This window comes from Rhinoderma darwinii, unplaced genomic scaffold, assembly GCF_050947455.1.
Source record: "Rhinoderma darwinii isolate aRhiDar2 unplaced genomic scaffold, aRhiDar2.hap1 Scaffold_127, whole genome shotgun sequence".
In the NCBI taxonomy this organism is placed as follows: Eukaryota; Metazoa; Chordata; class Amphibia; order Anura; family Rhinodermatidae; genus Rhinoderma; species Rhinoderma darwinii.
In genome coordinates, this window is record NW_027461959.1 from 1,724,851 (window position 1) to 1,752,061 (window position 27,211).

The window sequence follows — 27,211 nt, forward strand, 5'->3', positions numbered from 1 at the left end:
CTGTCCTACATTCCCTGTATACAGTCCTCACTATATGTACTATATTCCCTGTATACTGTTCTCACTGTCTGTCCTACCTTCCCTGTATACAGTCCTCACTATATGTACTATATTCCCTGTATACTGTCCTCACTGTATGTCCTATATTCCCTGTATACTGTTCTCACTGTCTGTCCTACATTCCCTGTATACAGTCCTCACTATATGTACTATATTCCCTGTATACTGTCCTCACTGTATGTCCTATATTCCCTGTATACTAGCCTCATTGTATGTCCTATATTCCCTGTATATTGTCCTCGCTATATGTACTATATTCCCTGTATACTGTTCTCACTGTCTATCCCAGGGGTCTCAAACTCGGCCGGGTAAGTGGGCCACATATAGAAAAAATGGGAAGTTGACGGGCCGCATTACTTTAAAATTTGATACAATACAAAATTGTCAATCAATTAGTTATTTGATCTACTATAACACTATATTACTATCATAATAATACTACATTACTATAATAATACTACATTACTATAATAATAATACTACATTACTATAATAATAATACTACATTACTATAATAATAATACTACATTACTATAATAATACCGCTAGGTTTAAAATGTTTTGATATTTCTCCACGTGCTTATTTCAACAATTCAGTTTTCCAGTTTGTGTCGCTAAATGCAGTCCGGCGGCTCAGTTGGCAGCGTTTGGCAGACACATGTCAAGATTGGGCAGTCCCTTTTTAGACCGTGCCACAGTGCCCTCTGTAGATAATGCCACAGTGCCCTCTGTAGATAATGCCACAGTGTCCTCTGTAGATAATGCCACAGTGCCCTCTGTAGATAATGCCACAGTGCCCTCTGTAGATAATGCCACAGTGCCCTCTGTAGATAATGCCACAGTGCCCTCTGTAGATAATGCCACAGTGCCCTCTGTAGATAATGCCACAGTGCCCTCTGTAGATAATGCCACTGTGCCCTCTGTAGATAATGCCACAGTGCCCTCTGTAGATAATGCCACAGTGCCCTCTGTAGATAATGCCACAGTGCCCTCTGTAGATAATGCCACAGTGCCCTCTGTAGATAATGCCACAGTGCCCTCTGTAGATAATGCCACGGTGCCCTCTGTAGATAATGCCACGGTGCCCTCTGTAGATAATGCCACGGTGCCCTCTGTAGATAATGCCACAGTGCCCTCTGTAGATAATGCCACAGTGCCCTCTGTAGATAATTCCACAGTGCCCTCTGTAGATAATGCCACAGTGCCCTCTGTAGATAAAGCCACAGTGCCCTCTGTAGATAATGCACCAGTGCCCTCTGTAGATAACGCCACAGTGCCCTCTGTAGATAACGCCACAGTGCCCTCTGTAGATAATGCCACAGTGCCCTCTGTAGATAACGCCACAGTGCCCTCTGTAGATAACGCCACAGTGCCCTCTGTAGATAACGCCACAGTGCCCTCTGTAGATAACGCCACAGTGCCCTCTGTAGATAACGCCACAGTGCCCTCTGTAGATAACGCCACAGTGCCCTCTGTAGATAACGCCACAGTGCCCTCTGTAGATAACGCCACAGTGCCCTCTGTAGATAACGCCACAGTGCCCTCTGTAGATAATGCCACAGTGCCCTCTGTAGATAATGCCACAGTGCCATCTGTAGATAATGCCACAGTGCCGTCTGTAGATACTGGACAGCGATGTCAGAGGCTTCCCCAGAGTCCAGGAGCAGAGCCTATACTAGCGTTTTGCCCGGGACTCCAGCTCTGGGGAAGCCCCAGACATACTAGCGCTCTGCCCGGGACTCTGCATATATGGACAGCGATGTCAGGGAATTCCGCAGAGTCCCGGAGCAGAGGCTATACTAGCGCTCTGCACGGGACTCTGGCTCTGGGGAAGCCCCAGACATCGCTGTCCATATGTGGACATCGATGTCAGGGAATTCCACAGAATCCCGGAGCAGAGCCTGCACTAGCGGCTCTGTGTCCCACGGGCCGCAGATGACAGCGTCAGGGGCCACATGCGGGCCGCTTGCTTGAAACCCCTGCTTTAGAGGGTAATTTATTTGTTTTTTAACTTTGTGTACATAAAAATAAACCTTTGTTTTACATCCCCTTAGGGGACTTGACCCAGCAATCATTGCATCGCTTGCATGATACTATTGCACTACTAATGTACTGAAGTATATCGTGATCCCTGCCGGAGGCAAGTCTTAATAGGAGTTTAGAGATGGCAGACCTGGGGCCCCTCATTAGGGCCCCAGGTTGCCATGCCAATCATCGGCAGCCTGCGATTGCGCGTTGAGTTGGGCGATGGACTATTAGAGGGGGTCACCAGTCTTCTTAACACCTCAGATGCCACAGTCGCTATTGTGAGCCCAGAGCTAAGCAAAGCTGGACAGAGGGCGGTCATGATGGTTCTGGGCCTGCAAGGGGTCAAGTAGAGGGGTATTGTGATTATAGATTGGTGGGTGGGTTTAAGTTAGGAACGTTACTGGGGGGCTGGGGGTATTGGGGGTGGAGTTAGGGAATATATATATATATATATATATATATATATAGGTAGTAGGCAAGGAAGCCATTTTATGGCTTGAAAAAGTTTGTGAGGAGAAGGTGTGTGCAGCCAGTGTCAGGGTAGCCATCAGTTTTTGTGTCAGTTTAGGGCCTAGACTATAGATGGAGGGCTTAGAGCAGTTGCTGGAGAGGATTAGGGTACAGGCCGTGGAGAAGGGGCTAGGGTGGGTGCAGGAGCAGTTAGGGGCCCTTGTGGGTGTCCCCCCAGGGCTCTGCGTTCCAGGCCGCCTGAGCGCCTATGCCCTACATCGCCGGTTCCACGGCGCAGACGGAGTGTGACCCCCCCCCCCCTTACCTGCTGTGGAGGTTCCGGAGGCCAGGAGCAGTGGCGTGGACGGTCCGAGGCCGGTGGGAGAGATGGCGGCAGTTTCCGGTGTGCGGGTGAGGGCAGCAGGAAGGAGCGGTCGGGCCCCTGGCATCCAGAGCAGCGTGTGGTGGGCAGTCGGCCTGTGTGACCGCAGTCGAATGAAGAGGCCGATAGAGCAACATGGGCCCGGTCGGCAAGAAAGGCTTCCTTCATTGGCGGTTCAGCAGACGGAGGCGTCTTCTTCTGCCTCCAGCGCGGCAAGCTCACCTGGAGAGCCCGCCTGGAGCTCGTCCAGGGGACCCGAGGCAGGTCAGGATGGTGCGGCTGCAGGGGTGAGTGTTCATGGCGCTCCCGCGGTGTCATCTGCTGGATGGGAGGCATGAGACAGTATTACACCAGAGGCGTAGCTAGGTTCTCCAGTACCCGGGGCAAAGATTCAGTTTGGCGCCCCCCCCCCCCCCAACCTCTTTCCCGACATCTCCTTCCCCCTCGCAATGTTTGTTTTCTCTACCAGTCGACGTGTCATTTATTTTCCACATTTCTTTTTATGTAACTCGAGCATAAAAACATTTGTACATTTTACAAGCAATATAGTTCTATACACAACACCAGAATAGTGCTCAGTACATAAATACAGCCCCAGAACCAAGCTCAGTACATATATAAAGCACCAGCACAAATACAGCTCAATTTAGTGCAACCCCTGACGTATAGGTTCACACTAAATTGTTTCCAGCTCCCAGCATGGTCCGAACAATGGTAAAGATATGCTGGGAGATGCTGTTTCATAAAAAAAAAATCACACCACCCTTCATCTCGCTGCAAATCATACAGTGACTACAGTGCTGATTAGAGGCAGAATGAACATTTACATTAAGTGACTCACCGGTGACATCTCAGATTCTAGTTCTTTTTCTCCATCCGGTCCAGACCTCTATGATGACTTCTCCCGGTCACAACCCATTTCTGCAGTTTGCTTCTCAGATGTCTTCAGCTTCTCACTTTTCCTACATTTCTACACCTATAAACAAAGATAAAGTTCTCATTATACCACACACTACGCCCCTAAATATAATAGCGCCATACACGGCACCTCTAATTATAATAGCACCATACACCGTGTCACACACACACACACTGTGCCCCCTGTAGATGGTGCCTGCCATAGAGCACCCTGTAGATAGTGCCCCCCATAGAGCCCCCTGTAGATAGTGCCCCCATATAGCCCACCTCTGTATAGTGTCCCACATATAGCTCCCCCTATAGTGCTCTACAGATAGCCCACCCCTGTATATAGTGCTCCACGTATAGCCCAACCCTGTATATAGCCCCCCTGTAGATATAGCCCACCCCTGTATATAGTGCTCCACAGATAGCCCCCTGTAGATATAGCCCCCTGTAGATATAGCCCACCCTGTATATAGTGCTCCACAGATAGCCCCCTGTAGATATAGCCCCCTGTAGATATAGCCCACCCTGTATATAGTGCTCCACAGATAGCCCACCCCAGTATATAGCCCCCCCTGTAGATAAATCCACACCCGTAGATAATGCCACACACTTTTTTATTACGATAAAATAACAAACTATTCAAACTCACCTTAATCCCGTTCCCACGCCGTCCGGCAGCAATGGAGACCTGCTCTCTTCTGCGCAGGTCTCCTGGGGTTGAACGCTTCTCTGTCAATCAGCGCCTTTCAACGATGCAAAGTATCGAGCCGCTTCACTTGTAGAAAGGCGCTGGCTGAATGGCCGGCAGTGGTGGATTAAGTAGACCATAGGCCATGGGCTGTTCCACAAACTTGGGCCCCCCTTCCCTACCGCCGCTCTGCCGTGTCTATAGTGAACACCACCTTTTTGTGTGAGCATTGACAAATGGTTGTTACGATTCCCCTTGTTAAAGGGCTGTGTCCCTACATACTGACAGTCTCCAACCATCGCTGACAGTATCACACGGTGTAGGGACACCTCCTTCTGACAATGGGAATGGTAACACGCATTTGTCTATTAGCTCTGGGTACACAGAAATATGTAGAATACAAGAATTACCTGCAACAGACATGTCAGGAGAGGAGATCCCCTATAGATCCAGTGACGTCTTCTCTGATGGGTGCCGTTTTCTTTTCTTCTCCATCTGGCACAGACCGTTATGGCGACTTCTCCTGATTAGACATCTTTGCCCATCACTTCTGCAGCCATTTCCAGCCCCTATAGAAACACACAAATTTAGACACCAAGGCCCAGGACCATACATTAAAGGGGTGGTGCGGGCACAGACCGTTTTTTATACTGATGACCTATCCACGTGCCTGGACAACCCCTTTTACTCATACTAATAAAATTGGACCACAGACTAGATTATAGAATACCTACAGACCCCAGACCTTCTAAGCTATTGCAGTCCCCAGACCAGACCCCCTAAACAAATACAGACCCCCATCACAAGCACCCTGAATAAATACAGACCTCAGACCGGATCCCTAAATACGGACACCAGACCTGACCCCCTACACTAATAATGACCCCAGACCTGACTCCCTTAATACAGACCTCAGACCAGACCCCCTAAACTAATACAGACCCCTAAATACAGACCCCATAAACAAATACAGATCACACCCCCAAATACAGACCCCCTAAATACCGACACAGACCTCAAACTAAAACAGACCCCCTAAATACCGACCCCAGATCACTTAAACTAACACAGACCCCTAAATATACAGACCCTAAATCCCTTAATCTGATACAGACCCCAGACCAGACCCCCTAAATACAGACCCCTTAAACTAATAGACACCAAACCTCCTAAATACAGTCCCCAAACCAGGCCCCCTAAATACAGACCCCACACCAGACCCCTAAATACAGACCCCACACCAGACCCCTAAATACAGTCCCCACACCAGACCCCTAAATACAGTCCCATTAAACAAATCAATCCCCTTATACTTACATAGTCAGTCTTCTCTGTGGAGTCGCTGTTGCTGCTGAAGTCCTGCGGTCATGTGACCAGCAGGTCTCTAAGCAATAGTAAGAACTTCAGAGATGAGGTCATGTGACCAGCAGGTCTCTAAGCAATAGTAAGAACTTCAGAGATGAGGTCATGTGACCAGCAGGTCTCTAAGCAATAGTAAGAACTTCAGAGATGAGGTCATGTGACCAGCAGGTCTCTAAGCAATAGTAAGAACTTCAGAGATGCGGTCATGTGACCAGCAGGTCTCTAAGCAATAGTAAGAACTTCAGAGATGAGGTCATGTGACTAGCAGGTCTCTAAGCAATAGTAAGAACTTCAGAGATGAGGTCATGTGACCAGCAGGTCTCTAAGCAATAGTAAGAACTTCAGAGATGAGGTCATGTGACCAGCAGGTCTCTAAGCAATAGTAAGAACTTCAGAGATGAGGTCATGTGACCTTATGTCTAAAGGTCCTTTTGCAGGACATACACAATGCAGTTTCATCGCGTTTTTTTGCCGCGACAAAACTACAATGTACCATGATAATCCGCCATTGATGGCCGGGCACATGCCCCCCCCCCTGCCATCCCCAGCTACGCTCCTGATTACATCCTGTAGTAAAAAAAACGCTTTGTGAAAAAAAAAGCTCATATCACTTCTTGAGTCGTTTTTGGAGCCGTTTTTCATTGTGTCAATAAAAAAAACGCATCAAAAACTTTTGCTTAAGAAGCAGCTGAAAATCAGAGGCCGTTTTCCCTTAAAAACATCCGTATTTTACAGCCGATTTTACTTTAGCGTGTGAACATACCCTCAGCGTAAACACTGTTGATTTTCGAAAACTGATTTAATTGCGTATTATAGTAACCGCAGAGTGGATGAAATTTGAACAAATATGCTGAGAAACCATTTCATAAATTGACCTGCGGTGCGTTTTTTTAATCCGCATCCTGTCACTTTATGCTGCGGAATCGCTGCTCTTCTGTTTCGGGTTTTTCCCATTGAATTTAATGGGGGGTAAAACTCGCAACAAATAGGCAAATGTTGTGATTTCTGCAATGGAAAAGCTGTGATTCCGCCTGAAAAAATCACGAATCCGAAAAAAGTGTTTATTTTTCTAGCATTATTTCCGCAGTGGAGATTCCAAACGAAAAACTGCACCACAATTCTGTGCATTTTTTCTGGTGAAATTTCCTGTGGCTCCCATGGCGGATACGCTGTGTACTTTTACGCAGCGTATCCCCCCTGTGTGCCCTTACCCTATATGTTACATACATCCACTATTCAGGAGGGGAGGCCTCGCAGCAATTCATTAGTAATGTGAGAGGCCAATGTGGTTACTGTTGTGATACCGCCATAAATAGGGAAACCGCCGCTTATCTTCTATCAATCACATTATCTCCCCCGTCCAGTATGATGAAGACACTAACAGAACATTAAAACGTGGATATTGGGCGAATCTTTATCTTTACAATTAACTCGCTGACAGAAATAAAAAGACTTAGGCTTCATGCACACGACCGTAAAAACTCCCGTTATTACGGGTCGTAATTACGACCCGTAATAACGGGCTCATAGACTTCTATTGGCGACGGGTGCCTTCCCGTTTTCTCACGGGAAGGTGCCCGTGCCGTTGAAAAAGATAGAACATGTCCTATTTCAGGCCGTAATAACGGCACGGACAGTCCATAGAAGTCTATGGAGCTCTCGTAATGACGGGTGGCTACATGTGTGCACCCATCATTACGGCAGCGTTGCTAAGCGACGTCAGTAAATAGTCACTGTCCAGGGAGCTGAAAGAGTTAACTGATCGGCAGTAACTCTTTCAGCACCCTGGACAGTGACTACCGATCAGAATAAACCTGTAAAAAATAAAAGACGTTCATACTTACCGAGAACTTCCTGCTTCCTCCAGTCCGGTCTCCCGCCCGTTGCCTTGGTGACGCGTCCCTCTCGACATCCGGCCCGACGTCCTGGATGACGTTTCAGGCCATGTGACCGCTGCAGCCAATCACAGGTCAATCACAGGCTGCAGCGGTCACATGGACTGTCGCGTCATCCAGGGATGCCGGGCTGGATGTGAAGAGAGGGACGCGTCACCAAGACAACGGCCGGGTAAGTATGAATTTCGTTAACTTTTATTACAGAAAGGGCTGTCCCTTCTCTCTATCCTGCACTGATAGAGAGAATGGGCTGCCGATTAGTGCAGTGCTATTTTGCCGCCAAAAACGTGCCCGTAAATACGGGTGGAATACGGGTGACACCGGACCCATATTTACGGGCACGGGTTCGTAAATACTGGTGCAAAACGGGTCGAATACGTGTGACACCGGACCCGTATTTACGCCAGTATTTACGGGTGGGAAAAAATACGGTCGTGTGCATGAGGCCTTAAAGTGCTGCCGTTTCAAAGAAACCAAATCACCCCATAAGGCCCCATGCACATGACCGTATTTTTGTCCACCCGTAAATACTGGCATAAATACGGGTCCTTGGTCACACGTATTCGACCCGTATTCCACCCGTATTTACGGGCACGTTTTTGTCTGCAAAATTGCACTGCACTAATCGGCAGCCCCTTCTCTCTATCAGTGCAGGATAGAGAGAAGGGACAGTCCTTTCCGTAATAAAAGTAAAAGAAATTCATACTTACACCGTTGCCTTGGTGACGCGTCCCTTTCTTGACATCCAGTCCGACCTCCCTGGATGACGCAGCAGTCCATGTGACCACTGCAGCCAGTGATTGGCCTGGGATTGGCTGCAGCGGTTACATAGGCTGTAACGTGATCCCAGGAGGCCGGACTGGAGGAAGAAGCAGGGAGTTCTGGGTAAGTATGAACGTCTTTTTTTTAATATATTTTTTTTTACAGCTTTATCTATATTGTGATCGGTAGCAACTGTCCAGGGTGCTGAAACAGTTACTGCCGATCGTTGAACTCTTTCAGCACCCTGGACAGTGACTATTTACTGACGTCGCCTAGCAACGCTCCCGTAATTACGGGTGCACACACGTAGTCACCCGTAATTACGGGAGTCCCATAGACTTCTATTGGCTACCCGTGCCGTAATTACGGCCTGAAATAGGACATGTTCTATCTTTTTCAACAGCACGGGCACCTTCCCGTAAGCATACGGGGAGGTACCCGTGACCAATAGAAGTCTATGGGCCCGTAATTACGGGAGTTTTTACGGTCATGTGCATGGGGCCTAAATCTGTAATGTCATTATTTTTCTGTTTGAGATGGAATAAATCATTTCCTTTCCATACACATTTATTTGTGTGTGTGTGTGTGTGTGTGTGTGTGTGTGTGTGTGTATATATATATATATATAAAAGCAGAGGATTGGAGCAGCACTGTGAACAAATGTCTGACTAGGCTGGTGCAAAGCGTCAAAAATAAAGGCGTGACCTCTCCTTATGTGTTAGATATCCAAAAAAGAGAACGTGAAGCAGCACTCAAATAAAGTGACTTGAAAATGCCTTCATAGAGGAGGTGAAACGTTGTGGTTCCATGTTGGATGAATAAATTCACTTTATTTGAGTGCTGCTTCACGTTCTCTTTTTTGGATATATATATATATATATATATATAAAATGTATAACATATAACCGCTTGTTGCTTTATTAAAACAAACACAAAAACTGTCATTGGTTTGGTCCGAGCCTACCCTTGTAGTTTACCTAGTGGTACAAACCAGTTGGCAGCTTCTGATTGGACGCTTTGAATGATCCCTTCCTCAGAGCTCCTCTGCACCAGCCGTCTCCATGGAACTGCAGTTGTCAGTTGGTGTCAGTTGAGCGGATAATAGACAGTGAGAGACTTGAGATCTGTGTAAGAGACGATGTTTAGGGACGGTCTTAGGTGTGTGTGACCTGTACGAGGGCACGGGGCGCTGCACCCTCCCAGCATGTAGGGGGCACCACTGGGCTCTGCCCCTATTCTGTCCTCTCCTCCTCGTTACACACACGGAGGAAACAAGAGCCGAGGAGCAAGAGCAGAGGAGGAAGCTCCGTCACAGCCCGTCCTGCAAGAAACCTGTGATCCTGTCAGCAAGAAGAGATGTAAGTGTCTATGTGTGTGTATGTCTCTGTGTTCGTGTGTGTATATGTTCCAGTATGTGTGTGTGTGTGTGTGTGTGTGTGTGTGTGTGTGTGTGTGTGTATATATGTGTATATATGTCTCTATGTTAGTGTGTATATATGTGTATCTCTGTGTGTGTATATATGTGTGGGTATAGTTATCAGAGTGTGATATCTGTGGTGTTACATAGGACTGCAGGTGACATCTACTACATTATCTGTAATCAGAGAGTTATCACTGTGTTATCTGTAGTGTTACATAGGACTGCAGGTGACATCTACTACATTATCTGCACAGTGTATGTATGTGAATGTGTGTTTGTGTTTGTATATATGTTCCTGTGTGTGTCTGTGTGTGTGTGTGTGTGTGTGTGTATATATATATTTGCCTGTTTGTCTAAATATGTCCCTCTATGTATGTGCAGTATCTATGTTCCTGTGTGTGTGTCTGTGTGTGTCTGTGTGTGTGTCTGTGTGTGTGTATATATTCCAGAATATGTATATATATATATATTTGCCTGTTTGTCTAAATATGTCCCTCCTATGTATGTGCAGTATATATGTTCCTGTGTGTGTGTGTGTGTCTGTGTGTATATATTCCAGAATGTGTATATATATATATTTGCCTGTTTGTCTAAATATGTCCCTCCTATGTATGTGCAGTATATATGTTTCAGTATTTGTCTATATATGTGGTTAATTTTTGGTTTGTGGAGGGCAGCAATAGAGAATCCCGCACAGGGCGCCATCCAACCTAAGGCTATGTTCACACGGAGTATTTTGGGGGAGGAATATCTGCCTCAAAGCTCCAAACGGAATTTTGAGGCAGATATTCCTCCCCCAAAATACTCCGTGTGAATAGCAATTATCGCGCCGTTTTTCGCCCGCGGCCATTGAGCGCCGCGGGCATAAAACACGCTTTCTCCTGCCTCCCATTGAAGTCAATGGGAGGTCGGACGCGGAAGCGCCCGAAGATAGGGCATGTCGCTTCTTTTTCCCGCGAGGCAGTTTTACTGCTCGCGGGAAAAAGACGCCGACGCCTCCCATTGAAATCAATGGGAGGCGTTCTCGGGCCGTTTCTGCCGAGTTTTGCGACGCGGTTTCCGCGTCAAAAAACTCGGCAAAAGACCCCGTGTGAACATAGCCTAAGGCCGGCCCTGACGGTATTTATATATAAGTGAGCGCAAATATGGCAGCTAAGAGCTTTTATAATGTGACATCTAGTCATGAAATCCATGAAATCTGGACAGAACCGGAGGAAAGTCTCTCAGCTTATGTGAAGCAGTAAATGACTCTACAACTTGTAATGTTTATACAAGGACCTTCCCAAGAAACGTTCCTCATCCTCTGTTGTAATATTATACAATGAGCGGACCTGACGTTCTATCTGGTAATGATTGTTACTTCACGGTCCAGTCACTAGTACAGCTGTAAGGAAGGCGAGGACTACAGGCAGGAGAAGAACACAGAGACATAAGACACTAAGGGGGAGGGGGGGGTCATTTATCAACTCTTCTACGCCAGGCGTAGAAAAGTCACAAAAGGGATTAAAAGTCGCATTTTTGATGCAAATTGCAATTTTTGCACTTTTTTTGCGCCACTTTCCACACTTTTGTAGAAATGGGGCGTGGTCGAGGGGAAAGGGGCGTGGCCACTGAGCCAACAAATTTATTATGATTCTCCCAGAAAAGTGGCATAAATTACAGTGGAAATCTACGCCAGCTCCTCGCTAACGTATATTTCACTCCATGGGGCATAGCAAGGTAGAGGCCCGCGCTGGACCTCGCAGATCTGGCACAGTTTAGAATTTTCTGTAAAAGCAGAATGAGCCATTACAGAAGAGAGAAAGCAGAATACATTGGGACCCTAAAGAGGTCAGGAGCTTTAAATTGTTTGGGTTTTCCGGAAAAAATCATCTTCTGTGCGTGAATATAACCTTAAAGAACCAGTTCCTGTTGTTCAACCCCTTAACTGCTTCCCGCAAAATGTTGTGTCAGATATGTCATAGTGCGAGGGGTGATGTACGGAGCGCTCACGCGCTGTGCGTGCACCATACGCTGCGGCTGTCAGCTGTGTATTACAGATGACACCCGGGACTAACGGCCAGAAACAGTGATCGCGCTGATTTCTGGCTGTTTAACCCCTCAAATGCTGTGGTCAATCACGACGGCAGCATCTGAGGTGTTAAAAAGAGGGGGCGGCCCCCTCTGACAGCTCGTCACCCCCACCCGCAATGAGATCGCAGGGTCACTATGGTTGTCATGGCAGCCCAGGGCCTAATGAAGGCCCCCAAGACTGCCTTCACTCTGCCTCTCCTAAGCCCTGCATGTGGCAGGGCTTAAAGTGTAGCTAAACGTTTAAGAAACTTCTGACATGTCATAGTGACATGTCAGAGGTTTTGATTGGTGGGGTTCCGAGCACTGAGACCCCCACTAATCGCTAAAATGAAGCAGCTGAAGTTCTCGTGTGAGCGCTCAGCCGCTTCGTGTCTGTTCGGCTTTTTCCGGAAACCAATGTATCGGAGAAAGTCTAAGAGCCCGTACCGAGCGCTTCAGCTCCGTACTTTTAGCGATAGGTGGGGTCTCGGTGCTTGGACCTCCACCAATCAAAACTTCTGACATGTCACTATGACATGTCAGAAGTTTGTTAAACGTTTAGCTGCACTTTAACAGAAGCCTGTGGAAATGACAATATACTGCAATACATTAGTATTGCAGTGTATTGTGCCAGCGATCTAACAATCGCTGCTTCATGTCCCCTAGCAAAAAAAAGGGAAATATAGTTTTTACTAAGGAAAAAAAGAACAAATTAAAAGTAAAAAAAAAACACCTTTTCCCAGTTTTCTTCGAAAGTAATGTAAAAAATAAAAAAAGTTAACAAAATTGGTATAGCTGTTTCTGAACTATTCAAATCTAGCGTTATTTAACGCGCATGGTGAACCCAAAAATATTTAAAACCACAAAATTGCTGTTTTTTGGTCAACTTAGCTCTTAAAAATAATGTAATAAAAAGTGATCAAAAAATTGCATGTACCAAAAAATGGTACCTATAAAAACTAGAGCTTGTCCCACAAAAAATACGCATCACACCGCTCAATCGATGAAAAAATAAAAACCGTATGGCTCTTAGAATGTGGCTACACCAATAAAAAAATGTTACCAAAAAGTTTTTTTCTTTGAAAGTAGTATAATTTAAGAAAACCTATATAAATTGGTATCTCCGCAATCGTATTGAGCCACAGCATGTAGTTCCGTTTTCATTTTTACCGCACGGTGAAATCTGTAAGAACGAAACCCAAAAAGCCATGAAGGGATCGCAGTTTTTTCCAATTTCAGCACGCAAATAATTTTTTTTCCGTTTACCAGTGCATTGTATGGTACTTTAGATGCTACTAATAGAAACTACGACGCCTCCCGTAAAAAATAAGCCCTCAAAGTCTATTAAAATGGCTTCGGCCTGAAGAGGTTATACAAGCCATTTTTCATTTGTCACTCACCTTCCTAGAGTCATAACTTTTTTATTTTTATGTCAAAGGAGTGGTGTGTGAAGGATTATTTTTTTGCGAGAGGAGTTGTCGTTTTTTAGGCACCATTTAAAGTACCATGTAATGGTTGAATTTGAGAAAACTGAGCTTCCTCCATGTTTTTGGGTTTAGTTTTTACTGTACACACTTACCTTCTCTTAAGGTAAAAGTAGATTTAACATCTACTTTTACCATAAAGAGGCTCTGTCACCAGATTTTGCAACCCCTATCTGCTATTGCAGCAGATCGGCGCTGCAATGTAGATAAGAGTAACGTTTTTATTTTTAAAAAAAACAAGCATTTTTGGCCAAGTTATGACCATTTTTGTATTTATGCAAATGAGGCTTTCTAAAGTCCAACTGGGCGTGTTTAAAGTAAAAGTCCAAGTGGGCGTGTTTACAGTAAAAGTCCAACTGGGCGTGTATTATGTGCGTTACATCGGGGCGTGTATTATGTGTGTACATCGGGGCGTTTTTACTTCTTTTACTAGCTGGGCGTTCTGACGAGAAGTATCATCCACTTCTCTTCAGAACGCCCAGCTTCTGGCAGTGCAGACACAGCGTGTTCTCGAGAGATCACGCTGTGTCGTCACTCACTTCCTGCCCCAGCTCTTTTTTAAAAATAAAACGTTACTCTTATCCAGGGCCGGCCCTAGGATAGATGGCGCCCTGTGCGAAATGAACTTCCGGTGCCCCACCCCCATCATTAAAAAAAAATGCCCCATAAACAAATTATAATGCCCCTTTAGTGCCCCCATACAGTATAATAATAATATTTAATAATATAATATATTACAACCCCTTCAAAGACACAGTATTTTGTCCTATAATTGTGCCCACAGTATTATGCCCTCTGTAGTACCCCTACACAGTATAATGTCCGCTTAGTGGCCCCCACACAGTATAATGCCCCCCTGTAGATTTTGCCATATAGCCTCCCTGTAGACAGTGCCATAATCCCCCACCTCCTTTTTGTAGATCGTGCCATACAGCCCCCCCCCACCTCCCCCTTGTAGATCGTGCCATACAGTCCCCGCACCTCCCCCTTGTAGACAGTGCCCCCAACAAAAACAAAAATTGTACTCACCTGGGCCCCGTTCCCATGATGAATTGAGCTGCTCCATGACGGGACCCTAGTACAGAGTTTACCAACCTTTTCGGACTCGAGGCAGCACTGGAAAAACAAAATTTCCTCATTGCCCCCCTACCAAAAATTGTTTTGAGAAAGACAGAAAACGGCTAAGAACAAGCACTCCACTCGTAGGGCATGTTCACACACGTTTTTTGTAAGGCCAAAAAAATCTGCCTCAAAATTCCTTCAGCAACTGACAGCTTTGTGTGACCTTTTTTTTGTGTTTTTTTCTTAAGCTGTTGAAGCGAATGCAAAAGACGCAGAAAAAAAAAGCTCCAAACGAGCGCCGTAGGTATCTTCTGACTCCTATTAATTTCAATTGGAGGTCAGTGGTGGAAACCACTTGAAGACCATCAGCCCCCCACTCACAGAAAAATGACCATCAACCCACCACTCACAGAAAAATGACCATCAACCCACCACTCACAGTAAAATGACCATCAGCCCCCCACTCACAGCAAAATGACCATCAGCCCACCACTCAGTAAAATGACCATCAGACCCCCACTCACAGATTCCCCCTGTAGGTAGCGCCACACAGCTCCTTGTAGGTAGCGCCACACAGCCCCTTGTAGGTAGCGCCACACAGCCCCTTGTAGGTAGCACCGCACAGCCCCCTTGTGGGTAGCGCCAGACAGCCCCCTTGTAGGTAGCGCGACACAGACCCTTGTGGGTAGCACCACACAGCCCCCTGTAGAGTGTGCCACACAGCCCCCTGTAGGGAGTGCCGCACAGCCCCCTGTAGGGAGTGCCGCACAGCCCCCTGTAGGGAGTGCCGCACAGCCCCCTGTAGGGAGTGCCGCACAGCCCCCTGTAGGGAGTGCCGCACAGCCCCCTGTAGGGAGTGCAGCACAGGCCCCTAATAGGAAGTGTCGCAAAGACCCCTGGTAGGAAGTGTCACACAGCCCACAGCCCCCTGGTAGGGAGTGAAAAAAAGGATTCGAAAAAGGACAACTGTGCAGGAGCACACAAAATACCCAGCTTTCCCAGCTATCAAATAAATGTGTGGAAATAAACTAAGTTATAACTTTTATTTAGTCTGAGTAAAGGATTAATCCTTTTAGCTAGATTAAATAAAAGTTATATCTAAGTTTATTTCCACACTTTTTTTTTTATACCCGGGAAAGCTGGGTATTTTGTGTGCTCCTGCACAGTTGTCCTTTGTAGGTAGTGCCACAAAGCCCACAGCCCCCCTGTAGATAGCAACCACCCCTCCTTCCAGTAAAGATAACGCCACTGTAGCTCCCTGAAGGAGCGGAATCCCCGTGTGGCCGGGGATTCCGGTCCTGGAGCGCTGCTTGATGCCTCTGTCCATATATGGACAGTGACATCAGGGAAAACTCCTGAGGCGGAATCCCCGTCAACAGCGTTACAGACGCTATGACCGTCGATTCCACTCCAGGAGAAGCTCCTGTCGTCTATGTCCATGACGTCATTGGTTTCTCCTGGAGTGGAATCCCCGATCATAGAGTCTGCAATGCTGTGACCGGGGATTCCGCTTCAGGAGTTTCCCCTGATGTCACTGTCCATATATGGACAGAAACATCAAGCAGCGCTACAGGAGCGGAATCCCCGGCCACACGGGGATTCCGCTCATTCAGGGAGCTACTGTGGCGCTAGTAGACAGCAGAGCAGGGAGATAGCTCCCTGCTCTGCTATAGTGCCCCCCTGTAGATAGCAACCCCTCCCCCTTCCAGTATAGATAGCGCCACCGGAATCCCAGGGAAAACTCGTGAAGCGGAATCCCCGGTCAACAGCGACCGGGGATTCCGCTTCAGGAGTTTTCCCTGATGTCACTGTCCATATATGGACGGAGGCATCAAGCAGCGCTCCAGGACCGGAATCCCCGGCCACACTGGGATTCCGTTCCTTCAGGGAGCTACGGTGGCGCTATCCTGGAAGGGGGGGGGGGGTTGATATCTACAGGGGGGCACTATAGCAGAGCAAGGGAGGTGTCTCCCTGCTCTGCTGTCTACTAGCGCCTCTGTAGCTGAAGGGAGCTACAGTGGCGCTAGTAGACAGCAGAGCAGGGAGATATGTCCCTGCTCTGCTATAGTGCCGTCGCTACCGCTATAGTAGCCACAGCAGCTGCTAGCGGCGCCACCGCCCTCATGCCAGGTGTCACCGCTAGCAGCCGCTATGGCTGCTGCAGAGGTAGCCACTAAGTGAAGAAGCGCCCGGGTGCGACTGCAGTTAGTGTCTGTATCCCCGCTGGTAGTTGCAACGGCGCGGGGATACACACACCTGCTGGCGCCCCTCTTGCCGTGTGGCGGCTGGCGCCCTGTGCGACCGCACTAGTCGAACATAGTTAAGGCCGGCCATGCTCTTATCTACATTGCAGCGCCGATCTGCTGCAATAGCAGATAGGGGTTGCAAAATCTGGTGACAGAGCATCTTTAAAGGGGTAGTCTGAGATACCTAAATTTTACATTTATACATTACCCCTTATACAGACAACCTAAATAAAGCATTATTTTTAAAAAAATTCTACTTCGCACATTTCTGCTTTGAGTTTAGCACAGCTTGTTTACATGCAGTTCAGCTCTGGTTTGTTGATCTTTCCTTGTGAGGAAACTTTTTTCCCGTGCACGCTCCTTGCAGGCTGCAATGAGCGTGCACGTACCTTCCAAGAGTTCACGTGAGCTGTCCCTGCTCCTCCCCGCTGACATCCTTCACTGGACTTGTCTTCTTGCTGACATTCTTGAAGGACGGTGACCGTTCTCCCCCCATTATGTTTTCACATTGATGTTTTCTTTCTCTTTTCAGGTCTATAAACCTCTTCGTGTCTCCCTCACCCTCGTCCACCCTCTTCTATCTCATGTCTCTCTCCACTAAGGCCATGTTCACACAGAGTTTTTTTGCAGGAAGAATATCTGCCTCAAAATTCAGTCTTGAAGTTTGCGGCAGATTTACCTCTCCCTGCACGTTGATTTTTGTGTCATTTTTCCCGGAGTTTTTTGTGCGCTGTTTGCGGCTTTGTTTGCGTTTTTGTTTGCCGCTTTGTTCGGGGCGTTTTTCGCTTAGTTTATCTTGGCGTTTTTTGCTTGTTTGTTTGCGTCTTTTTTTGCGATGTTTTTTTGCTGTGTTTTCCGTTGCGTTTATCGTAGCCTTTTTCGCGTCGTTTATCGTTTCTTTTTTTGTGTCGTTTGCGGCTATTTTTGCTGCTTTTTTCGTTGCGTCTTTCGTGGCGTTTTCCCAGTTGTTTTTTGCGGCGTTCTTTGCCTCTTTGTTTGCGTCTTTTTTCGCGTCTTTTTCGCGGCGTTTTCCGTGGCGTTTATCGTAGCCTTTTTTGCGTCGTTGTTTGCGGTTTTTTTTTCTGGGTTTTTCGTTGCATCTTTCGTGGCGTTTTCCCTGTCGTTTTTTGTGGCGTTCTTGGCCTCTTTGTTTGCGGCTTTTTTCGCGGCTTTATTTGCGATGTTTTTCGCGGCGTTTAACGTAGCCTTTTTGGCGTTGTTTTTTGCGTCTGTTTTTTGTGGCGTTTTTCGCCCGCGGCAATTGAGTGCCGCGGGCATAAAACAACGGGAAATACGCTTTCTCTGCCTCCCATTGAAGTCAATGGGAGGTCAGAGGCGTAAACGCCCGAAGATAGAGCATGTCGCTTCTTTTTCCCGCAAGGCAGTTTTACTGCTCGCCGACGCCTACGCCGACGCCTCCCATTGAAATCAATGGTACGCATTTTCGGGCCGTTTTTGACGAGTTTTGAAACAATGTTTCCGCTTAAAAAAAACTTGTCAAAATACTCTGTGTGAACTTAGCCTAATGCTGCCTCCGTTATTGTACTTCATGTACCATTCCTGCTCCTGCACTTTGTGTTGTGAGGAGGAGTCATTTTATTACATAGATGACACACTACCCCTCCCCCCACCTGTACCTAGCGCTATTGTAACTTATCGGAGTAGTGGAATCCCACTATGGTCGGGGATTCCGCTCCTGCACGCTTTGCTTGGACATAGACCTAGGCAGAGACATGAAGCAATCCGTTGTGGACCGGAATCATAGTGGCGCTGTCTACCTAAGGGCGGATTTACACGAACGCCATATACGTCCGTGCAACCCGCGTGTTTTTCACACGTGTGGCACGGACCTATGCAAGTCTATGGAGCAGTGCAGACTTCATTGGTTTTTGTGCAGCGTGATTCCGCTGCGTATAACTCACGACATGTTCTATATTCCGGCGTTTTGCGCGAATCACGCACCCATTGAAGTCAATGGGCACATGAAAACCACGCATGCCGCATGGAAGCACCTCCGTGCGAACAGGCTGTTTTGCACAACAGCTGTCAAAAGGATGAATGTAAACAGAAAAGCACCACGTGCTGGGGCGGAGCTAGCGACGGACCTGAATGGACGTGTGCTGCTGAGCTCCGTAACTACCGACAGCTCATTTCTTGCATAAGTTAGCGTGTTACAGCCAGCCATGGTCAAGATAGGCGGCAGTAAGTCCAGAGACGACCAGGATCCCCCCAGAACACTTGGGGCTCAAGGAAACATGGAGAAGTTCGTGAAAAGGGGGCCGTTGGGTGCAGGCGGACATGAGGCCAAGATGGCGCCGTCCTCCTCTCGCTCCCGGGAAGAAGATGTTGCAGGAGCAGCAGATGATAGCAGCGATGCAGGCAGCACTTCGACCGACTGGCCACTCACTAGAGACTTCTTCACAAAGGTACTTAATAAGGCTTTGGAGCCTCTGGTTAGAGATTTGGCAGACATTAAGCAAGATATGAGGCAAGTGGGACAACGGGTAGAGAAGCTGGAGGCTACTCAGGCGGCAATGCTTGATTTTAACACGGCAGTCACACAATGCTTCTCCTCGTGTCAAAAGCACTTTAATTCAGTATTCCGGGCCCTAGAAGACCAGGAGAATAGGAACCGCAGGAACAATCTGCGTTTTAGAGGTGTGCCAGAATCCATCTCTGCGGATGCTCTGATGGAAACTATCAAGGGACTCTGCCGCTCGCTGATTGGCTCTAATACACATGCGGACATTGTTTTGGAGAGGGCCCACAGAGCTTTGCGCCCTAAACCAACTGCCTCAGACCCCCCGCGGGACGTAATATGCCGATTTCTGAACTACACGGATAAGGACGCTGTGCTGACTAAAGCAAGAAACACGGATGCCCTTACTTTACAAGGTTCTGTTATCTCTATATATCAAGATCTGGCATCTAGTACCCTTCAAAAACGTCGTCATCTGAAGCCACTTACTGATCATTTGAGGAATAAGAATATCATGTATCGCTGGACATTCCCGTTTGGATTATCATTCTTCTATGAAGGACGTCGTATGCTGGTCTCATCCGTGACAGATCTGGAGTCCGTATATGCGCACTTGGATATAGAGCCACTGGATATAGAAGACTGGGATCCGGTCCTGGATTTGACGTCTCTCCCTGCTACAGCCCACTTGACACCATGGGAAGATGTTCCAGCTCCTAAACGTCAACGTAGCAAGAAGAAATCGGGACGTGTGGGCTCACGTAGATTGGCAGGGGAAAGAGAGGAACTGCCTTGAATAGCGGCGTGATAACACGCTTTATCTCAATATATTCTTTATTTTGACCATGGCGTGGACTGCTATGGCTAGATTAGCTGATTGTGTTGGTACATGGTTAACTTACCAGATTCCCCCCGGTGGAAGGTTCTGTGTGAACCGTTATTGTTCTCAGTTGTGGGGTACTGTCCCCCATCTTTGTTATCTTTGTTATCTATGTTATCTATGTTTGGTCTCCCCCTTCCCGTCCTGTCATTGGTACTTTATGTCCCACCCGTGTGCCTTATCTATGGTCCTGTAGTACTATGGAGAATGTGGGATATATCTCTCGGCTCGCCTTCATATGGTAGCAGAAAGTTCATATGTTGGGTACTTGCCTGTCTGATTTGGGGATGCGATAATGTAACCTACCTCTGCACTGTAATATGGCTGCTCTGAAGATAGTGTCTTATAATGTAAAGGGCTGCAACTCCCCCTCAAAGCGATGCCAATTTTTTTATTTTATGAAGAAAGCAAAATGTGATGTCCTTTTGCTGCAAGAAACACATTTTAAGAAGGATCATTATCCAAATCTTTCCTTTTCTCACTTTCCAGTATGGTTTCACTGTGGCAGCAATAGTGGGGCCTCCAGAGGGGTGAGTGTGGGTTTTGGAAAAAATGTACCATTTGTCTGTTTATCTACCACTCTGGATCCAGAGGGCAGATACATTATATTGAAAGGCAAGATAGGCACTCAATTGGTCACGTTTGTAAATTTATATGCTCCTAATGTTGGACAGGTATTGTGGTTGAGTAAGGTACTACTGGTAGTAGATTCCATGGCAGAAGGTATGACTATTATAGGAAGGGACATCAACCTGGTTATGGATCCTTTAATGGATTCATCCGTTAAAAAATCGGCTTTATCATACAGAGCTCTGAGGAGGGTTAAAACTTATTTGGAGGATCGTGGCCTGGTTGATGTATGGCGATGTTTTCATCCAACGGAGGTGGATTACTCCTTTTATTCTCATGTGCATAATTCCTATCAAAGATTAGACCACTTTTTTCTGCACAAAACTAACCTTCAATACTGTAGTAACACAAATATAGGTTCCAGAGTGCATTCAGATCACGCACCGGTTTTTCTGTCAATACAGTTAGCTAACACACAAAGCAGATCGCCAAGGTGGAGGCTTAATGACTCGGTATTAGGGCGAGGAGACGTAAGGGAGAATGTCAAACGAAAGTTGGAAGAGTATTTTAGACTAAATGCTTTACCAGACACTTCCCCCCAGGTAGTTTGGGATGCTCACAAAGCTGTTGTAAGAGGGCACCTGATCAGCATATGTTCTCATATAAAAAAGGAAAGAGATAGAGATGTAGAGGTACTTCTGTCCCAGATCCAGAAACTGGAAAAAATCCATAAGCAGTCCATGGCTAGCCGACATTTGACTGAACTAAATGACCTTAGATCCCAGCTTAAAAACTTACTTAACGCCTCGTCGGCTAAATACTTTGAGAGGTCCCGACAAAATTTTTACGCTCATGGCAACAAAGCCTCTAAATTCATATCCAAAAGGGTCAAACAGCGGCAGGTTAACAATCATGTCCATATGTTAAAGTCACCAGATGGCAGTTTGACTTACTCGGCCCCTAAAATAGCTTCTTTGTTTAGAGACTTTTATCATAATCTTTATAATCTGGAGAAATCACCACCCTCGGAGTGTCTGGCAGAGAGACCTGGGCTCATATCCTCTTTTTTAGACTCTCTCTCTCTTCCGGTCATCTCCGAGATGCAGGGGGCAGTGTTAGCAGAACCATTTACTTTGGCAGAATTGGAGATAGCAGTAAAGCAGTCCCCAGTGGGGAAGTGCCCGGGGCCAGATGGTTTATTTATAGAATATTATAGATCCTTTGGAGAGATTCTCCTCCCTCGCTTACTACGCATTGCAAATCTTACCACGGAAGGAGTACCTCTATCTGTAGATATGTCAAGAGCATATATTTCCCTCATACCCAAAGAGGGGAAGGACCATACGATCTGTGCTAACTTCAGACCCATCTCACTTTTGAATACAGATCTGAAGCTGATAGCAAAGATGCTGGCATCTCGTTTAAAACAGATCCTCCCAGACATTATTTCACCAGATCAGGTCGGATTTGTAATGCAGAGAGAGGGAAAGGACAACTCTACGAGAGTACTACACTTATTACATCACGCACAAAAAAATAGGGTTCCAACAGTCCTTCTCAGCACAGATGCGGAGAAGGCCTTTGATAGGATTAGTTGGAATTTTATGAGACAGACTATGCGGGAATTCCACCTCCCTACCCCATTCATTAATGCGGTCTTTTCAATGTATGCATCCCCCTCGGCAGTTATTACTGTGAACGGGGCCCTGTCCTCCCCTTTTGAAATTAGCAATGGCACCCGGCAGGGGTGTCCTCTTTCCCCCCTGCTGTTTGTCATGGTGATGGAGACTTTGATGCAGTTTATACGTTTAAAGTCAGATATAGCGGGTATGTTGGTAGGGGGGGGGGGGTGGAACATAAAGTAGCAGCCTACGCAGATGATCTACTACTGATTGTCACGAACCCCATCATTGCACTCCCAAAAGTAAAAGAAGTACTGGACTCCTTTGGGTACGTTTCCAATTTCTTGATTAACGCGAGTAAATCAAAAGCGATGGGGATAGCGGTGTCGCCGGAGTGTAGAGAAAAATTGAGGGCCAATTCGGCCTTTGACTGGTCGTCACCCCATATATCCTATCTAGGGATAAAGATGTGTGCAAATTGTGACGAGTTGTTCTCCTTGAACTTCTTACCACTCCTGTCCTCTTTACCAGACTTGTTACAACGATTAGACTTGCCTTATCTGTCGTGGTTTGGTAGAAAGAACATTGTCATGTCCTATGTCCTGCCTAAGCTTACTTATCTGATGCAGACATTGCCAGTAGTTATTCCTCGGCTATATTTCTCTCGTATAATCAGATTATTTGCTAAGTTTATCTGGAAGGGGAAAAGGGCGCGTATCGCGAGAGCCATTCTGACTCGGCAAAAAAGAACAGGGGGTATTGGTTTTCCAGACCCAGAACAATATTATAGAGCAATACATTTAGCTAGGGTGTTAGATTGGGTGCGAGCACCTGGACATAAACTGTGGGTGTCGTTGGAAAACGCACTCTCCCCGTCACCGCTCAGGACTCTAATATTTATGGACCCCTCTCTGCTTTCGGATTACGGCCCCTCGAATCCCTTTACACGGGCAACACTTTCAGTCTGGAAAGGGTTTGTAGCTAGCTTAGGGGGAATACAGCTGCCATCTCCTCTGATAGAGGTAAGAGATATTATAGGGGCAGCCACAAAAGCAGTAAGGGATAGTGCTCCGTTACATGTCAGTAGCTCTCAGATGCCGCTGGCTCAGCTATTAGATGATGAGGGTTGTCTAATTCCCCATTCTGCTCTGCTGTCTAAATTATCGATTAACGAGGGAAATTTTTTACTTCTTGCATATGTAAAGTCTATTACTCTGTCATGTTGTAGGTCCACCTCGTTTCACAGAGAAGCTAATTGGTTTGAAACACTATGTTACCAGAACCGCGCGCCAGTGAAGAGTATCTCTCAGATTTATAGAAGGATTTCTGTCCCTCTTGCAACTAGACCTCCATACTATATAGGATTGTGGGAAAGAGATCTGGGAAGGAAATTTACTGAGACCGAAATATCCCGGATATTGATCGCCCCACACAAAGTATCCAGATGCATTAAGATTCAGGAGAACAGTTATAAAATACTATCCCGTTGGTACAGGACACCAGATAAGACCTGCATGTATAGCTCCTCGCATCCAGATACGTGCTGGCGTTGCAAGGGGGACAGAGGCACTTTTTATCATGTGTGGTGGGAATGTGCCCCGCTGAAAGATTGGTGGGGGAAAATTTTCTCAATATGTCATTCCGTGTGTAAGGGAACAATTCCGGTATCACCGGAAATTGCGTTACTTTCTATTGCAGATTCTTCAGTCCGGTAGTCCCATCTGCTTTATTCAAATTGCTGATAGTGGCGGCTCGGCTATTAATACCCCTACATTGGCTAACAGATACAGTTCCATCCTTAGATCATTGGATTGCGAGGGTAGATCAGATCTATAGGTTTGAGGAGTTATCTCATTGGAACTCGCAGTCGAGAGATAAATTTCTCAAGATATGGCATCCATGGAAAAAGTACCGTAAATTTGTGTGACAGGATTTATTGTGAATTAAGAGGTTAAAGTTATACCTTTGTATGTGAACTGTAATGCTTGTCACGAATGTACCAATGTTATCCCTCCTTTTTTCCCCTCCCTTGGGTTTTTACCCGGTTCAATATCCTCTTCCCTGTTCCCCCTCCCCCTTTATGGTCTGTTAAGTACTTATAATATGGCATGGGATGTAATGCTTACCTGTTAAGACGTATATCCTCTGTATTGTTGAAAAATTCAATAAAACATTTAAATATAAAAAAAAAAAAAAGCACCACGTGCTTTTCTGTTTACAAACATCCAAATGGCGTGTCATAATGATGGCGGCTGCGCAAAAACCACGCATATGACGCTGCCTCACGGAGCAGGTAAGTGGCTTTTGCGCAGGCAAAATGCCACGTGTTTTGCCTGTGCAAAAACGCCACGTTGGTCTGAATCAGGCCTTCTACACATTTTTAGGCAAGTTAGTTCAGACATTGATGGGAACTCCGCTGCGGACGATAGGCGGCGGTGCAGAAATTTCAGGCCGCAGCATGCACTGTCTGCTGCGGAGAAGTGGAATGGCACAAAGTATTTCAGCCTTTGCAATGCAAAAACCGAAATCAGTGGCAGGTCCGCTGTGTTTTCTGCAACGTCTGAATTACCTGTCAAAACTGCAAATATTGGTGCAGATTCGTTGCGTACTTTCCCCTAAATCTGCAACAACATTTGAAGCATAAAAACTCTGCCACGTCTGAACGTGCCCTAATAATAACAGCCAGCGCTGTGGCCACCACAGTATTAGCGATGGTCAGCTACTGGATGTTACCCAGGTATGCTATGCCCAGTTTCCCTGGTGGCGGAGGGTAACAGGGTCATAGTGATGGTTCGTGTTCGTCCAGCCCCGTCTTATGCCTCATGCACACTTGCGTGTAAGATTGACGCCCGTGAGAAATGCGTATGAATGGGGTCAGTTTGTGTGCGTTCTGCATCAGTGTGCTTAGCAAGTGGCATGCGTTATTCACGCACTCAGAAAGGCCATTTTTTTGTTACAACAAATTGCAGCATAAATCACGCAGCAAACACGCTTGTTTGGTTCATGGTTTTCACGCATGCGTCTACTTTAATGTGAGTGTAGGTGCATGATAACGCGCCAATAGAGGACATGCAGTATGTTTCACGCAGCGGACTCTCGCTGCGTGAAAACGGCCCCATTGAAATAAATGGGTCGCGTGTGCTATGCGTGGTTTCGACGATCAGCACACGGACGAGATTCACCCTGGTGTGAATGGGGCCTTAGGCACGATTTACACAAGTGTGAATCACGTCCGTGTGCTGTGCTTTGAAAAAACGCACAACACACGCGACCCATTTATTTCAATGGGGCCGTTGACACATGCGTGACTTTTCACGCAGCGAGAGTCCGCTGCGTGAAACATACTGCATGTCCTCTATTGGTGCGTTATCATGCACCTACACTCACATTGAAGTCAATGCATGCGTGAAAACCACGCACCGCACACGTGTTTGGTGCGTGATTTACACAGCAATTTGTTGTAAAAAAGAAGAAAAAAATGGGCTGGCTTTGTGAGTGCGTGAATAACACATGACAATGGAAAAGCACACTGATGCATAAGGGCGGATTTACACGAGCGTGTGCGTTTTGCGCACACAAATACGGTGGCGTTTGGTGTGCGCAAAATGCACTTGACCGCTTCGTGTCATGTTCATACGGATGCGCGGCTTCGGTTTTCGCGCAGCCGTCATCATTATGACACTCTGTTTGTATGTTTGTAGCACATGGTGCTTTTCTGTTTACATTCATTATTTTACTGCTGTTGCGCGAATTACGCGCGTCACACGGAAGTGCTTCCATGGGGTGCGCCTGATTTTCACGCACCTATTGACTTCAATGGGTGCGTGCTGCTCGAAAAACGCAGAAATATAGAACATGTCGCGAGTTTTACGCAGCGGACTCACGCTGCGTAAAATTCACGGACTGTCTGCACTGCCCCATAGACTTGCATAGGTCCGTGCCACAAGCGTGAAAAGCACGCGGGTTGCACGGACGTATAGCACGTTCGTGTTAATCCGCCCTAACGCACACACACGGATGGGATTGACGCAAGTTTTTCACGCGCGGAAAATACACACGCTAGTGTGCATGAAGCCTTACTAATGGACGCTGTTAGACAGTGGCCATTAATAATGCACTAGTAATACATTTTTAAATAAATGAGAAGGACATAGAAAAAATATTGTAATAAAATAACACACACAACACTGGTTAACGATTTTATTAAAAATAAAAAAGGTGTCCTTGAAGTAGTCCTTGAACTTGATGTAGTACCAAGGACCCAAACTGTAGAGGGATGCTTAGATACACTGCTCATGTGTGATACTGTTAGACCATGTATCTAAGCCTACCACAAGGTAGCCTTAGTAACATTACCCAAGCAGACAGTGTCACACATGGGCCATGTATCTAAGAATACCACATGTTAGGCTTAGATACAGGGCCCCAAAACACTAATCTTAGGGTATGTTCACACGGCAGCGTCCGTAACGGCCGAAATTAAGGGGCTGTTTTCAGGAGAAAACAGCCCCGTCATTTCAGCCGTAACGGCATGTGCAGGCGCTTGAACGCCGCGTCCATTACGGACGTAACTGTAGCTGGTTTTCCATGTAGTCCATGGAAAACGGCTCCATTTACGTCTGAAGAAGTGACATGACACTTCTTTGGCGCGGGCGTCTATTTACGCGTCGTAAATGGGCAGATGTTTCAATGGGCAGATGTTTGCCAACGCTTTCAAGCCGTAATTTCGGTCGTAATTCGGGGGTTAATACGCCCGAATTACGTCCGTAAATAGGCCGTGTGAACATACCCTTATACAGGAATAAAAAGAATGTCATCTGGGGTCCTGTATCTAAGCCTACATTGTGTTAGGCTTAGATACAG

At 46.6% G+C, this 27,211-nt stretch overlaps 1 long non-coding RNA gene across 1 annotated transcript; it reads right to left on the reverse strand.

Annotated features, from left to right (window-relative positions):
- Window positions 1–3,781: 3,781 nt before the first annotated feature.
- LOC142699089 (uncharacterized) lies at window positions 3,782–5,915 on the reverse strand. Its single transcript, XR_012865978.1, has 3 exons — window positions 5,832–5,915; window positions 4,925–5,083; window positions 3,782–3,896 (listed from the first exon to the last, which is right to left on the reverse strand). It is a non-coding gene; the product is annotated as an uncharacterized LOC142699089 (long non-coding RNA).
- Between the last annotated feature and the right edge of the window lie 21,296 nt (window positions 5,916–27,211).